Genomic DNA, 13716 nt, shown 5'->3' with positions numbered 1-13716 from the left:
ACATACACTTAGGTTGGAGTCATTAAAACTGTTGTTTCAACCACTCCACAAATTTCTTGTTAACAAACTATAGTTTTGGCAAGTCGGTTAGGACATCTCGGTTAGGACATCTACTTTGTGCATGACAGAAGTAATTTTTCCAACAATTTGATACAGACAGATTATTTCACTTATAATTCACTGTATCACAATTCCAGTGGGTCAGAAGTTAACATACACTAAGTTGACTGTGCCTTCAAACAGCTTGGAAAATTCCAGAAAATGATGTTATGGCTTTAGAAGCTTCTGTTAGGCTAATTGATATCATTTGTGTCAATTGGAGGTAAACCTGTGGATGTATTTCAAGGCCTACCTTCAAACTCGGTGTCTCTTTGCTTGACATCATGGGAAAATCAAAAGAAATCAGCCAAGACCTCAGAAAAAAATGTAGACCTCCACAAGTCATCACATTCCCAGTGGATCAGAAGTTTACATACACTAAATTAGTATTTGGTTGCATTGACCTTAAGTGGTTTAACTTGGGTCAAACATTTCGGGTAGCCTCCCACAAGCTTCCCACAATAAGTTGGGTGAATTTTGGCCCACTCCTCCTGACAGAGCTGGTGTAACTGAGTCAGGTTTGTAGACCTCCTTGCTTGCACACGCTTTTTCAGTTCTGCCCACAAGTTTTCTATGGGATTGAGGTCAGGGCTTTGTGATGGCTGTCAGGACCCGGTTACGAACCTGGGTCTCTGGAGTGAGAAACAGTCACTTAACCAACTGAGCCACGAATAGTCAGCAGAACCCAGAAGATGAGGCAGACACAGCAGTACTTAAGACGGTGTATTTAATAAAGTAAAAAGGAGAAGTCCTTCAATACAAAAAATGGCAAATCCAAAAGGTGGTAGGAATAGCACAAAAAGCCTCAAGTACTCAGATACTCGACAAAAACAGAATTCCACAAGAGCATCCACCGGAATCGACAAGAATACACAGAACACTAGGGCTGGGTGCTAACATACAAACACAGAGCACAGAACTGAGGGAAACTAAGGGTTTAAATACAATCAGGGGAAACGAGGCACAGGTGCAAATAATAATGGGGAACAAGGGAAAAAACATAAGGTCAAAAAGCACATCTAGTGACCAAAACCCGGAACAACCCTGGCCAAATCCTGACAGATGGCTACTCCAATACCTCGACGTTGTTGTCCTTAAGCCATTTTGCCACAACTTTGGAAGTCTGCTTGGGGTCATTATCCATTTGTAAGACCCATTTGCGGCCAAGCTTTAATTTCCTGACTGATGTCTTGAGATGTTGCTTCAATATATCCACAAAATTTTCCTACCTCATGATGCCATATATTTTGTGAAGTGCACCAGTCCCTCCTGCAGCAAAACACCCCACAACATGATGCTGCCACCTCCGTGCTTCACGGTTGGGATGGTGACCTTCTTTATGTAGTGTTGTGTTGACTCTCTTTTTGTGATGTGTGTTTTGTCCAATATTTATATTGTATTTTAACAAGAAATTTGTGGAGTGGTTGAAAAACCTGTTTTAATGACTCTAACCTAAGTGTATCTAAGCTTTCGACTTCAACTGTAGATTTGGCCGTATTTTGACGTTGTCTGAAAAACAGTTTGAAACAGTTGATCGCTTGAACTTTTTCCCAAGTTTCTTCTGCAGATTCTCAGTGTCTTCACCTTGCTCTTCAACTTTGTCATTTTAGGATTTCAAATCCTCTCTATGGGAAAGAAAAGGATTTTGAGAACAAATGTATCTTGATGCATTGCAATTCTTATTTAGAATGACGGCCTACCAAAAGGCAAATGGCCTTTTAACTTCTTATGGTATAGGGGACGCTTGCGTCCCACTTGGCCAAAAGCCAGAAAAAATGCAGTGCGGCAAATTCAAATAAAATGATATAAAAATCTAACTTTCACTAAATCACACATGTAAGATAGTAAATTAAATCTACACTCGTTGTGAATCCAGCCAACATGTCAGAGTTTAAAAAGGCTTTTCGGCAAAACCATAAGAAGCTATTATCTGGTGATAGCACAGCAGTAAACGAAGAGAGTAGCATATTTCAACCCTGCAGGCGCTACACAAAACGCAGAAATAAAATATAAAACACGCCTTACCTTTGACGAGCTTCTTTTGTTGGCAATCCAATATGTCCCATAAACATCACAATTGGTCCTTTTGTTCGATTAATTCTGTCCATATATATCCATTTATTTGATTTATTTAATCCGGAAAAAAACAGCTTCCAAATTGCACAACGTCACCTACAAAATATTTCAAAAGTTGCCTGTAAACTTTGCCTAAACATTTCAAACTACTTTTGTAATACAACTTTAGGTATTTTTGAACGTTAATAATCGATCAAATTGAAGATGGGTCTATCTCTGTTCAATACAGGAAGACAACAAACCAAGCTACTTTTCAAGTCTTGCGCAACTCTCAACTGTGTTACGTAGTTCCTAGATGGCCATACTTCTTCATTGCACGAAGGAATAACCTCAACCAAATTCCAAAGACTGGTGACATCCAGTGGAAGCGGTAGAAACTGAAAACAAGTTCCTAGGAAATATTGTTTACCAATGAGAACTCACTGAACAGACAGAGACCTAAAGAAAATAATCTGAACGGTTTGTGCCTGCTACATAAGTTCTGTTACACTCACAGATATGATTCAAACAGTTTTAGAACCCTACACTACATAAAGAGAAACCTGAGACAACAACATAGCAAGGCAGCAACACATTACAACACAGAATGGTAGGATTACAACATAACAACAACATGGTAGCAACACAACATGGTAGCAGCACAAAGACATGGTACAAACATTATTGGGCAGAGTCAACAGCATAACGGTCAAGAAGATAGAGACAACAATACATCACACAAAGCAGCCACAACTGTCAGTGAGAGTATCCATGTTTGAGTCTTTGAATGAAGAGATTGAGATAAAACTGTGGTCGGATGGTAAAGAACATCTAGATGCTCGAGAGCACTCTTACCTGCCGATCTATAAATTATGTCTCCGTAATCTATCATGGGTAGGCTGGTCATCTGAATCAGGATTATTTTGGCAGGTGGGGTGAAAGAGGAGCAATATTGATAGAGGAAACCAAGTCTAGATTTAACTTTAGCCTGTAGCTTTGATATGTGCTGGTGGCAGGACAATGCACCGTCCAGCCATTCTCTCAAATACTTGTATGAGGTGACTACCTAAAACTCTAAACCCTTAGAGGGAGTAATAACACCTGTGGGAAGAGGGTCATTCTTCTTACCAAACCACATGACCTTTGTTTTGGAGGTATTCAGAACAAGGTTAAGGGTAGGGAAAGCTTGTTGGACACTAAGAAAGCTTTGTTGTAGAGCATTTAACACAAAATCCGGAGAGGGGCCAAATGAGTATAAGACTGTATCATTTGAATATAAATGGATGAGAGAGCTTCCTACTGCCTGAGCTATGTTGTTGATGTAAATTGAGAAGAGCGTGGGGCCTAAGATTGAGCCTTGGGGTACTCCCTTGGTGACAGGCAGTGGCTGAGACAGCAGATTTTCTGACTTTATACGCTACACTCTTTGAGAGAGGTAGTTAGCAAACCAGGCCAAAGACCCCTCAGAGAAGATTTTGTTGACCTTAGCTGGCCTACAAGAATGGAATGGTCTACCGTATCAAAATCTTTGGCCAAGTCAATAAAAATAGCAGCATATTAACAGCAGTATATTAAATATTAACAATCAACTCTGACCATAATTGATGGTTTTCCTCCTGGAGTCTTTCAATTTCCTTCTTCATCTTCATCTATTTTGCCTCCTTCTCCTGAATGAGAGAAAAAATATTCCCATAACAACACAATACTTGCTGTCAGAAACTGCTCAATTATTCTGTATTATTCTATACATATAGCAACACATGTTCAATTCATACAGACTTTTAGTCGTGCTACAAGAATGGTTGCCTCTGAGGATTCATTCTGCATCGTCTCCAGAATAGTCTTGTTCTCAAGTTGCAGCTGATTGAGACTTGCTGATAGCTCTTCATACTTCACCCTGGGGAGGAGTTCACATTCAGCAATATTTAAATGGAGAATTGGAGACATGGAGGAAAACTGTCCCTCAGGTAATTATATAAGTGATATTTGAACATCAAAGGCTTTACTCATGTTGTACAATGTCTGTCTTTAGATCATCTTTTTCCTTGATGGATTTTTCCTCTCTTCTCATTGCAGCAGATAATTGCCCCTCAATCTCTTGTATTTTCCTCTGTGGGAGAGAACACTTGAACAATCACTTTCCTGGACGATTGTATGTACAGGTGTTGAACAATACTGGTGTTGAAGCCAATATTATGCGAGGAAAATACAATTGATAGAATCAAACCTCAGTCATAATGTCTTTTTCCTTCAAATAGTTTTGCATCGTTTCAGCCTTTTCAAGTGCCTTTTCCAGTAAATTGTTTTCAGCAGACTTTATTCTGGACAGGTACAACACATTAATAAGATTTAAGTAAACAATATTCTTCTGAATAAGTAGCATTACAAATGTATCTACACAACGGTCATCTGAACATCATCTTACCTTGAATTAGTGAATTTCAGCATGTTTCCCCTTAAACTCTGAGTTGAGTTCTGATGTTCTGGTCCCCACAACTTTGTTTTATCTAGTGACTGTATGGATTTTGTTTTGACATCCTAAAGGCAAGAGTTAAATAATTGCTCTTTCATTAACCTCACTACATGGACTAGGCATGACATTTATAAGAGGGAAGTGTCAATTTGGCTTCACAAAACACAGTGTAATCTTTATAATCTTTGAATTGCATAACCTGTGTTTTGAATTTTCTCTTCATCAGCATATTGGAGTACAAGATATAATACTAGCTTCAAAGTCTTTATTGAGCTGTTCGGCACTTTGCAGACTCTAACAGGGATTCTTGTTCTTGTTTGAAACTTTGATGGGCTTCCTTATGTTGCTCTGTCAAAAAAATAAGATGTTTATTAGTTTTTGTCAAAAATCATGAATTTAACAGGAGTAAAGCAGTTATGATGCAGCTACCATGCTTGTAGTTATACTTTCAGTAAAATGCATGGAATATTTGGAAAAGTTCACACTTAGGCCTAATCAATGAACAAAATCAAAATAAATTAGATTTTTTTCTAGTGCCAATCTTACTTGCTGCCTCTTGTAGTAAACTTTTGCAACTCTCTTGGGTTTCATAGAGGTTGAGAAGGATTTACTGAAGTTTTTCTTTTTTGTTCTTCCTTTTCATCTGTATCACAATGTTTAAGAGATATTTTCAATTTGAATAGTCTACATACGCAAAGTAAAATACTGTTCATATTGTGTGTGACAACAAGAGGTTTCCAAAAATGTGTGTTTTGGGAAACACTCAACAAGGCAGTGCCCATTACTCTACTCATGTTGATTGAGTCAGTTATTGACCAATCTCTTCTTGTTTCATGCTGAATTCTTCCCCAAACTTCTGCTTAAGATCATTCAATTCTTACAATCCCTCTTTGACTGTGTGAAATGTTCACACCAAAGGAGTTGTTCTTCTATTTGAATATACTGTTTACATTCATAACAACACAATGCAAGTACATTGATGATTATATACAGTATTAAAAGTACACATACATTTCAGCATCTCATGGCGGTCAGTTTCTGCTTGAATACATAGGCTCTCAAAGGCAACATTCATCTTCTATAACAATTAATTAAGTAAACACATTTCACTAGCACTATACATGCTTTATTCATGTAGATAACAAATTATCAATAGAACAAGAAATATTAATATTCACCTGAGTACTTTCACTGTGCTAATGACGATGGAGGGGATGGCTGCCGTTTTACGGACTCCTAACCGATTATGCTATTTTGTGTGTTTTTTCACATTGTTTGTAACTTATTTTGTACATAATGTTTCTGCTACCGTCTCTTAAGACCAAGAGAGCTTCAGGGTATCAGTACAGCGATTACTACCCCGACTAACCTGTACCCCCGGATATTGACTTGGTACTGGTACCGGCTGTATATAGCCTCGTTATTGTTATTTTATTGTGTAACTTTTTTTAAACTTTAGTTTATTTACTAAATATTTTCTTAAATCAGTTTTTCTTAAAACTGCATTGTTGGTTAAGGACTAAGGACTTGTAAGTAAGCATTTCACGGTAAGGTTTGCACCTGTTGTATTCGGCGCACATGACAAAAAATATTTGATCTTCTGTACATGAACACATGATGGGTTTCTTCTCTAAGAGAACATAGGTTAGTTTGAGGACAACGTAGACCACAAAATGTCCTCATTTTGAATTTAGGTACTAGCATGTACACTTAGGCTGAGAAGACGGCATGTTTTAGTAACGTAGATGGACTTTCTCCGCTGATCTTTCAAACGTATATTTAAATATATGACTTATGTTCCATGTTGCATGGTTTCTGTTCGAAAAGTAAATGTGCCAGATTAAAAGCAGGATGATAATACAATCTATAGTGAAAGTATCATGTTGTAATCAAATACATACCTGTTCCGCAGATCATTCTCACTGCTCTGATCTTCTAGTTTAAATAGTGAGGCTTTCATTTCCGAACAGAAATATAAAGGAAAGGGAAATGCAATAACAATAATGATACACTTTTTTAACCTTTCTAGCGCAGGCGTTTCGCTAGCAGAACCCCTCGACAACATTCCGCAGAAAAGGCAGCGTGCGAAATAAAAAATATTTTTTTGAAATATGTAACTTTCACACATTAACAAGTCCAATACAGCAAATGAAAGACAAACATCTTGTTAATCTACCCATCATGTCCGGATTCAAAAATGCTTTACAGCGAAAGCACAACATATGATTATGTTAAGTTATAGCCAAGTCAAAAAAACACAGCCATTTTTCCAGCCAAAGATAGGAGTTGCAAAAAGCAGAAATATAGATAGAATTAATCACTAACCTTTGATTATCTCCATCAGATTGGCACTCATAGGACATCATGTTACACAATACATGTATGTTTTGTTCGATAATGTGCATATTTATATCCACAAATCTCAGTTTACATTGGCGCGTTACGTGCAGTAATGTTTTGATTCCAAAACATCCGGTGATTTTGTAGAAATACTCATAATAAAAATTGATAAAAGATACAACTGTTATTCACAGAATTAAAGATAGACTTCTCCTTAATGCAACCGCTGTGTCAAATTTAAAAAAAACTTTACTGAAAAAGCATAATCTGGCAACTGCGCTCAGAGCCTAATCCAGCCCGAGAAATATCCGCCATTTTGGAGACAACAGAAGTTAGAAATAACAATATAAATATTCACTTACCTTTGATGATCTTCATCAGAAGGCACTCCCAGGAATCCCAGTTCCACAACAAATGACTGATTTGTTCCATAAAGTTCCATAAAATCCATAATTTATGTCCAAATAGCCACTTGTTGTTAGTGTGTTCAGCCCAGTAATCCATCTTCATGAGGCGCAAGCACTTCGTCCAGACAAAAACTCGAAAAGTTCCGTTACAGGTCGTAGAAACAAGTCAAATGATGTATGGAATCAATCTTTAGGATGTTTTTAACATAAAACATCAATAAGCTTCCAACCGGAGAATTCCTATGTCTGAAGAAAAGCACTGGAACAAGAGCTAACTCTGTCGGGAGAGCGCGTCACAAGCCTGAGAAACTCTGCCAGACCACTGACTCAAACAGGTCTCATGAGCCCCTCCTTTATAGTAGAATCCTCAAATCAGTTTCTAAAGACGGTTGACATCTAGTGGAAGCCATAGGAAGTGCAACTTGACTCCATAGACACTGTGTATTCGGTAGGCCAAGCTTTGAAAAACAACAAACCTCAGATATCCAACTTCCTGGTTGGATTTTTCTCAGGTTCTTGCCAGCCATATGAGTTCTGTTATACTCACAGACATCATTCAAACAGTTTTAGAAACTTCAGAGTGTTTTATATCCAATACTAATAGTATTATTCAGATATTAGCATCTGGAAGAGAGTAGGAGGCAGTTCACTCTGAGCACACTATTCATCCAAAAGTGAAAATGCTGCCCCCTATCCCAAAAAGGATTATAGGACTGTAGTATTTTCACTCTGTCATTTCAATATAGACCTTAACCATATAGCCTGTTATTTAAAACTAAGAATTGAGATACATTGAAATAAAGACTAATTTGCTCATACTCAACTAATATTGGCTCACTGGTGAGTTGTAAAGTGTGGTATCTACTGTATCTAGGTAGTGGTGGGAAAAGTACTAAAACTCCTACTTGAGTAAAAGTAAAGTGAAAGTGAGTCACCCAGTAAAATACTACTTGAGTAAAACTCTAAAAGTATTTGGTTTTAAATATACTTAAATATCAAAATTAAATGTAGTTGCTAAAATATACTTAAGTATCAAAAGTAAAAGTACAAATTATTAAAAAGTCCTTATATAAAGCAAACTAGACTTTACAATTGTATTTGTATTTATTGACGGATAGCCAGGGTCACACTCCAACACTCAGACATAATTTAAAAACAAAGCACATGTTTAGTGCTGCCAGATCAGTAGGGATGACCAGGGATGTTCTCTTGAGAAGTGTGTGAATTGGACCATTTTCTGTCCTGTTAAGCATTCAAAATGTAACTAGTACTTTTGAGTGACAGGGAAATGAATGGAGTAAAAAGTACATAATTTTCTTTAGGAATGTAGTGAAGTAAAAGTAAAAGTAGTCAAAAATATAAATAGTAAAGCAAAGTACAGATACCCCAAAAATGATTTAAGTAGTACTTTAAAGTATTTTTACTTAAGTACTTTACACCACTGTATCTAGGCCTATATTGTGGCATGCCAAAGTTGATGTGACCATTGTGGTTTAAAGAAGCAAAGGTTTGGAACATGCCCAGTAGTTGTCTAAAGACCCAATTGGACATCACACCCCTCTTCTGACCGATACTCACTAAGTGTAACACATACAGGTGAATGTACACGACAACTTAAGGGAAAGTATTCTTCCTCGAGATGCATGTGCAACTCATGCCTTTGGATAAATCAACTTTTCCCAAAATTCTAGGAGTCGGTTTAGCCTAAACCTAATTCCTTGACAGAAAATCACTATCAATGTAGTATCTGGGTCTGAAAAAACAGCACTACATTTAAAAAAAATGTCAGCATTCTGCAATTAATGTTCCATATGATAAAATACCTGATCTGGTGGGTTTCATATTCGTCGAGGGAAAACTCTTTGTCTAACCATTTATTATAACACTAACATGGAACCCAAACCGTCTGCGCGTGTGCACCATTGTGCGCCATCGTGCATCAATGTATTTTGTCCACCCACACCAAATGCGATCACGACACCCAGGTTAAAATATCAAAACAAACTCTGAACCAAATATATTAATTTGGGGTCAGGTCGAAAAGCATAAAACATTTATGGCAATTTAGCTAGTTAGCTTGCTGCTAGCTAATTTGTCCTGTGATATAAACATTGAGTTGTTATTTTACCTGAAATGCACAAGGTCCTCTACTCCGCCAATTAATCCACACATAAAATGGTCAACCGAATCGTTTCTAGTAATCTCTCCTCCTTCCAGGCTTTTTCTTCTCTTGACAACTTTCATAAATTAGGTGCATTACCGCCACTGACTTCGTTCATCTTTCAGTCACCCAAGTGGGTATAACCAATGAGGAGATGGCACGTGGGTACCTGCTTCTATAAACCAATGGGAGATGGGAGAGGCAGGACTTGCAGCGCGATCTGCATCATAAATAGAACTGAATTATATTTTAGCTCTTGGAAATGCAGATGCTCGAATAACATAGATTTCTACATTTATTTTCCAAGTAGCACATCGATGCGAGGTCATTCATATTGAGAAAATACCAAACCATTTTATTTAAAACAAAGCATATACTACCTGCTGCAAAGTGTGCATGACACACATCCACTATCCTCCACTATTTCATGTGCTTTGAGGGTAGAAACCTGTCCGGTGAACAGAGTATGTGAGCAGTGCTGGAGCTGAGCATGCCCTAATTTGACTGGAGTGTGGAGCCAAAGGCTGGAGCATCGGCTTTCTCGCCTGCTCCAATTTCGCTCCAGTTGCACTCCAGTAGCACTCACTTCACAAACTCAGGGCATGCTCATTGTAGTCAACTAGTGTGCTGCTAATAGCCCCTTGCTTTAGACCGAGGTAAAGACAGATTCAGGTTGGATATTCAATGGATATTCGCCTGTAGTTTTCCTAAAGTCCAACAACAGCAGTTGGGGACCGTCAACATAATGACAAATCTACTTTTTCAAATGTCAATAGCTTTTTAACTATTACTCCTAAAACTTTCAAAACTGGTTCTAGCGAACCCAATGGCATAGACACACATTGAACACACTTTTTGTTTTGTCGAATTACATCTCGCACTATTTTCAATTATTTATATACATTTTTGAAATTCAAAAGCACCTTGGTCATGTGACCCACACACCTCAAACAAGGTTCATAATGTACACTCAGCGGGCCTACACATTGCACAGCCTTTTGTTTGTCCATTTGCATCTCATGAGATTTTACATACATTTTTCAATCTTTCAAATTTCAATAGCTCCTTGGTCATGTGACCTACTGGACTTAAACAAGGTTCAGAATGTCCACTGACTACCCTTCTATATTGCACACCTTTATTTTGTCCATTTTCATCACTCACGATTATACATACATTTTGTAAACTTTAGAATATCAATAGCTCCTTGGTCATGTGACCTACTGACTTCAAGCAAGGTTCAAAATGTACACCCAAGTGGGCCTACAAATTGCACCTCCTTTTGTCTGTCCATTTTCTTATGCTCTGCCCCCCTGAAGGACAGTGTCACTCACACACCTATTCACATTGGCCTTCTCACTGGGGCATTCCTGACCTCCAGGCAGGCCCCAATTGACCTGGTGACCTCTGATTCCTGGCCTCTAGGCTTACACTCCCTGCCCACCTGCCTGCCCTCTCTCTGAGCCTGAGTATGTATAGCTTACTCTCTGGAACTACAGGCCTCCACACCTACTTTCCCTACCCCGTCAACAGCCCTCTCCTTTGGCCTTAGAGTATAGCGAATGGGCAACCATCACGTAGTCCCCCAGCTATCCAGAGCCCAATGTCAATGTCTTACGTCTTCTACCCACCTGCCTGGGCTCTCTCACACTCTGTGTTTGGCATCTGGCCTGGGGCCCTTCTGCGTGGTCCTGGTAACCCGTAAGTAAAGAAGGAGGATTATCGAGGAAGACACCTTCTTTCCCAAAAGCTTGGATCGAGAGCTGACTTTCAATAAATTGCAGCGAGTGAGCTGCTCTGCTACGCACGAAACCCTGACCCAGAATCAGGTCTTCTACGAGTGATTTAGCACCAGGTTCCCCACAAACATGCGGTACGTATCAGGAGAAGGGCGGCAACTCATCCGGCTGCACCCCAACCCCCTCACGAAAGGCTCTACTCACCTGCCAAAAGATCTGAAGATCTGAAGATCTGCTGCGCTATGGTATCGTTACCTTTAGGGGGGATTCTGACTTAGAGGCGTTCAGTCATAGTCTCACAGATGGTAGCTTCACACCATTGGCTCCTCCTCCTCCATTGGCTCCTCAGCCAAGCACATACACCAAATGTCTGAACCTGCGGTTCCTCTCCTTCTGAGCACGATTACTACAGGTGGGTATGCTCCTTTGAATTTCATCAAGTTGACATTCAGTGATCCATGCCCAGTGAGAATCTATGCAAGTCCTGTGTGGCTCAGTCGGTAGAGCATGGCGCTTGCAACGCCAAGCGTCGTGGGTTCGATTCCCACCCACCACCCATATGTAAAAGTAGTGTCCCCAGCCGACTTGTAAGTCGCTTTGGATAAAAGCTTCTGCTAAATGGGATATATTATTATTATTATTATGCTTCTTCCGTCCATTTTATGGCTCCACAGAAAATCAGTGGGCGTGGATGGTAATACCCACATCAGATAAAGGCTTCCCGCTCCAGACAAGCTGGAGATACCTCTCCCCACTTTGTAGGGCATGAGCCAGACCTATACAATGACCTATCACTGGGTTTAGTCTCTCCGCCACGAGTCTAGTGAGTGTAGAGGATACCTACCCACCTACAATGTGTGGTGTCCCGCACTCAGGCAAGCCTGAGGCCTGGTTGTGTCAGCTAATGATAAGGTACATGCCATCTCCAATACCCCGACCACCCACCGGTCCGCCTTCGGCCCGCCGACAGACACCACCCCTACAAACCCCCGCATGCAGCCCCTTGCGACACCACACACCGCGAGATGGGCCGCACAGCGAACTTCCAAAGGTTGTGAGAGGAGGGCGAAGGAACGACTGCTCACCCAGCTGCGGCTCGATCCCAGCCCTGCTTTACACCACAGCCCGACCGACCGACCCAGTCCTTACAGCCAATTCTTATTCTAAAGTTACATATCTGACTTGCCAACTTCCCTTACCCACATTGTTATAAAATGCCAGAGGCTGTTCACTTTGGAGACCTGCTGCGGATATGTGTATGGCCTCCGGATTTTCAAGGGCCAGCGAGAGCTCACAGTACACCGCCGGAACCACAACGCTTTCCAGGGCTTGGGTCCCTCTCTCGGGGCGAACCCATTCCAGGGTGCCCTGCCCTTCACAGAGAAAAGAGAACTCTCCCTGGGGCTCCAGCCAGCTTCTCAGGAATCGGTCGCGTTACTGCACTGGACACCCCACAGGGCACCCGTCTCCACCGGTCTGTGGACATTCTGAAAGTAGTTTGAGGTCCGTAGGTCACATGACCAAAGAGCTATTGAAGTTAGAACTTTTGAAAAAATGTGTGAGATGAAAATGGACAAACTAAATGGTGTGCAATGTGTAGGCCCACGAAGTGTACATTCTGAACCTTGTTCGAGGTCAGTAGGTCACATGACCAAGGAGCTATTGAAATTCGAATGTTTAAAAAATGTGAACTTTTTTTATGCTACGTAACAAATTCAACTAGGAATACAAAATGCTGCTCACATTTCTACGTGTTTATTATCGTTGGAAAGCAAATTAATGTCCAAATCTTGAAAATAAGAACTGTGCATGGTTGTGCGCAATTTTTCCAACATCTTGGAAGCTATTGAGGTTTGAAAGCACGAATATCCGTTGAACATCATAAGAAACTGATAAAACACACAGGTGCTAAATCAAGGTGACTTACAAAGATGAGGACGAAGAGCAAGAGAGGGAGTGCGGTGATGTAGTGGCCACTGTTATGTGTAAAGCTTGGATACCACCTGCTGGTATGGTGCTAAACTGTTATGTTACAGATCGGATGTCACCCGCGAGATATGGCAGTTGTTACACGATGGCTACATGAAACAACTAAAGAATCATTGTGGAATCTGAAAAGACACTTATCCCAAAAGTATGATGGTGTACTGACTACGTGCACATGGTAAAAGAAAGGAACAAGGTGGGTCGATAACTAAGTGTGTCATTGTAGCTTAGTGTTTATCAACTAAACATCTGATCTCTTAAACGTTTCGTTAATTGTCATACGATTATCTATACAATAAGCCATAATTGATTTTGGCCGAAGTGGCCTGGCATATACCCACGTTCAAGGAGCTTTCCGTTTTGATTGGGTTATTTTGCCTAAAAACCTTAGGCTTACCTATAGATAAATTAAAAACACAATTGAATCTCTGCCCAGCCTGGCAAGAGTAGCCAAAA

The sequence above is a fragment of the Oncorhynchus masou genome, chromosome 5 (assembly GCF_036934945.1).
Source record: "Oncorhynchus masou masou isolate Uvic2021 chromosome 5, UVic_Omas_1.1, whole genome shotgun sequence".
Lineage (NCBI taxonomy): Eukaryota > Metazoa > Chordata > Actinopteri > Salmoniformes > Salmonidae > Oncorhynchus > Oncorhynchus masou.
This window is presented reverse-complemented; position numbering follows the sequence as displayed.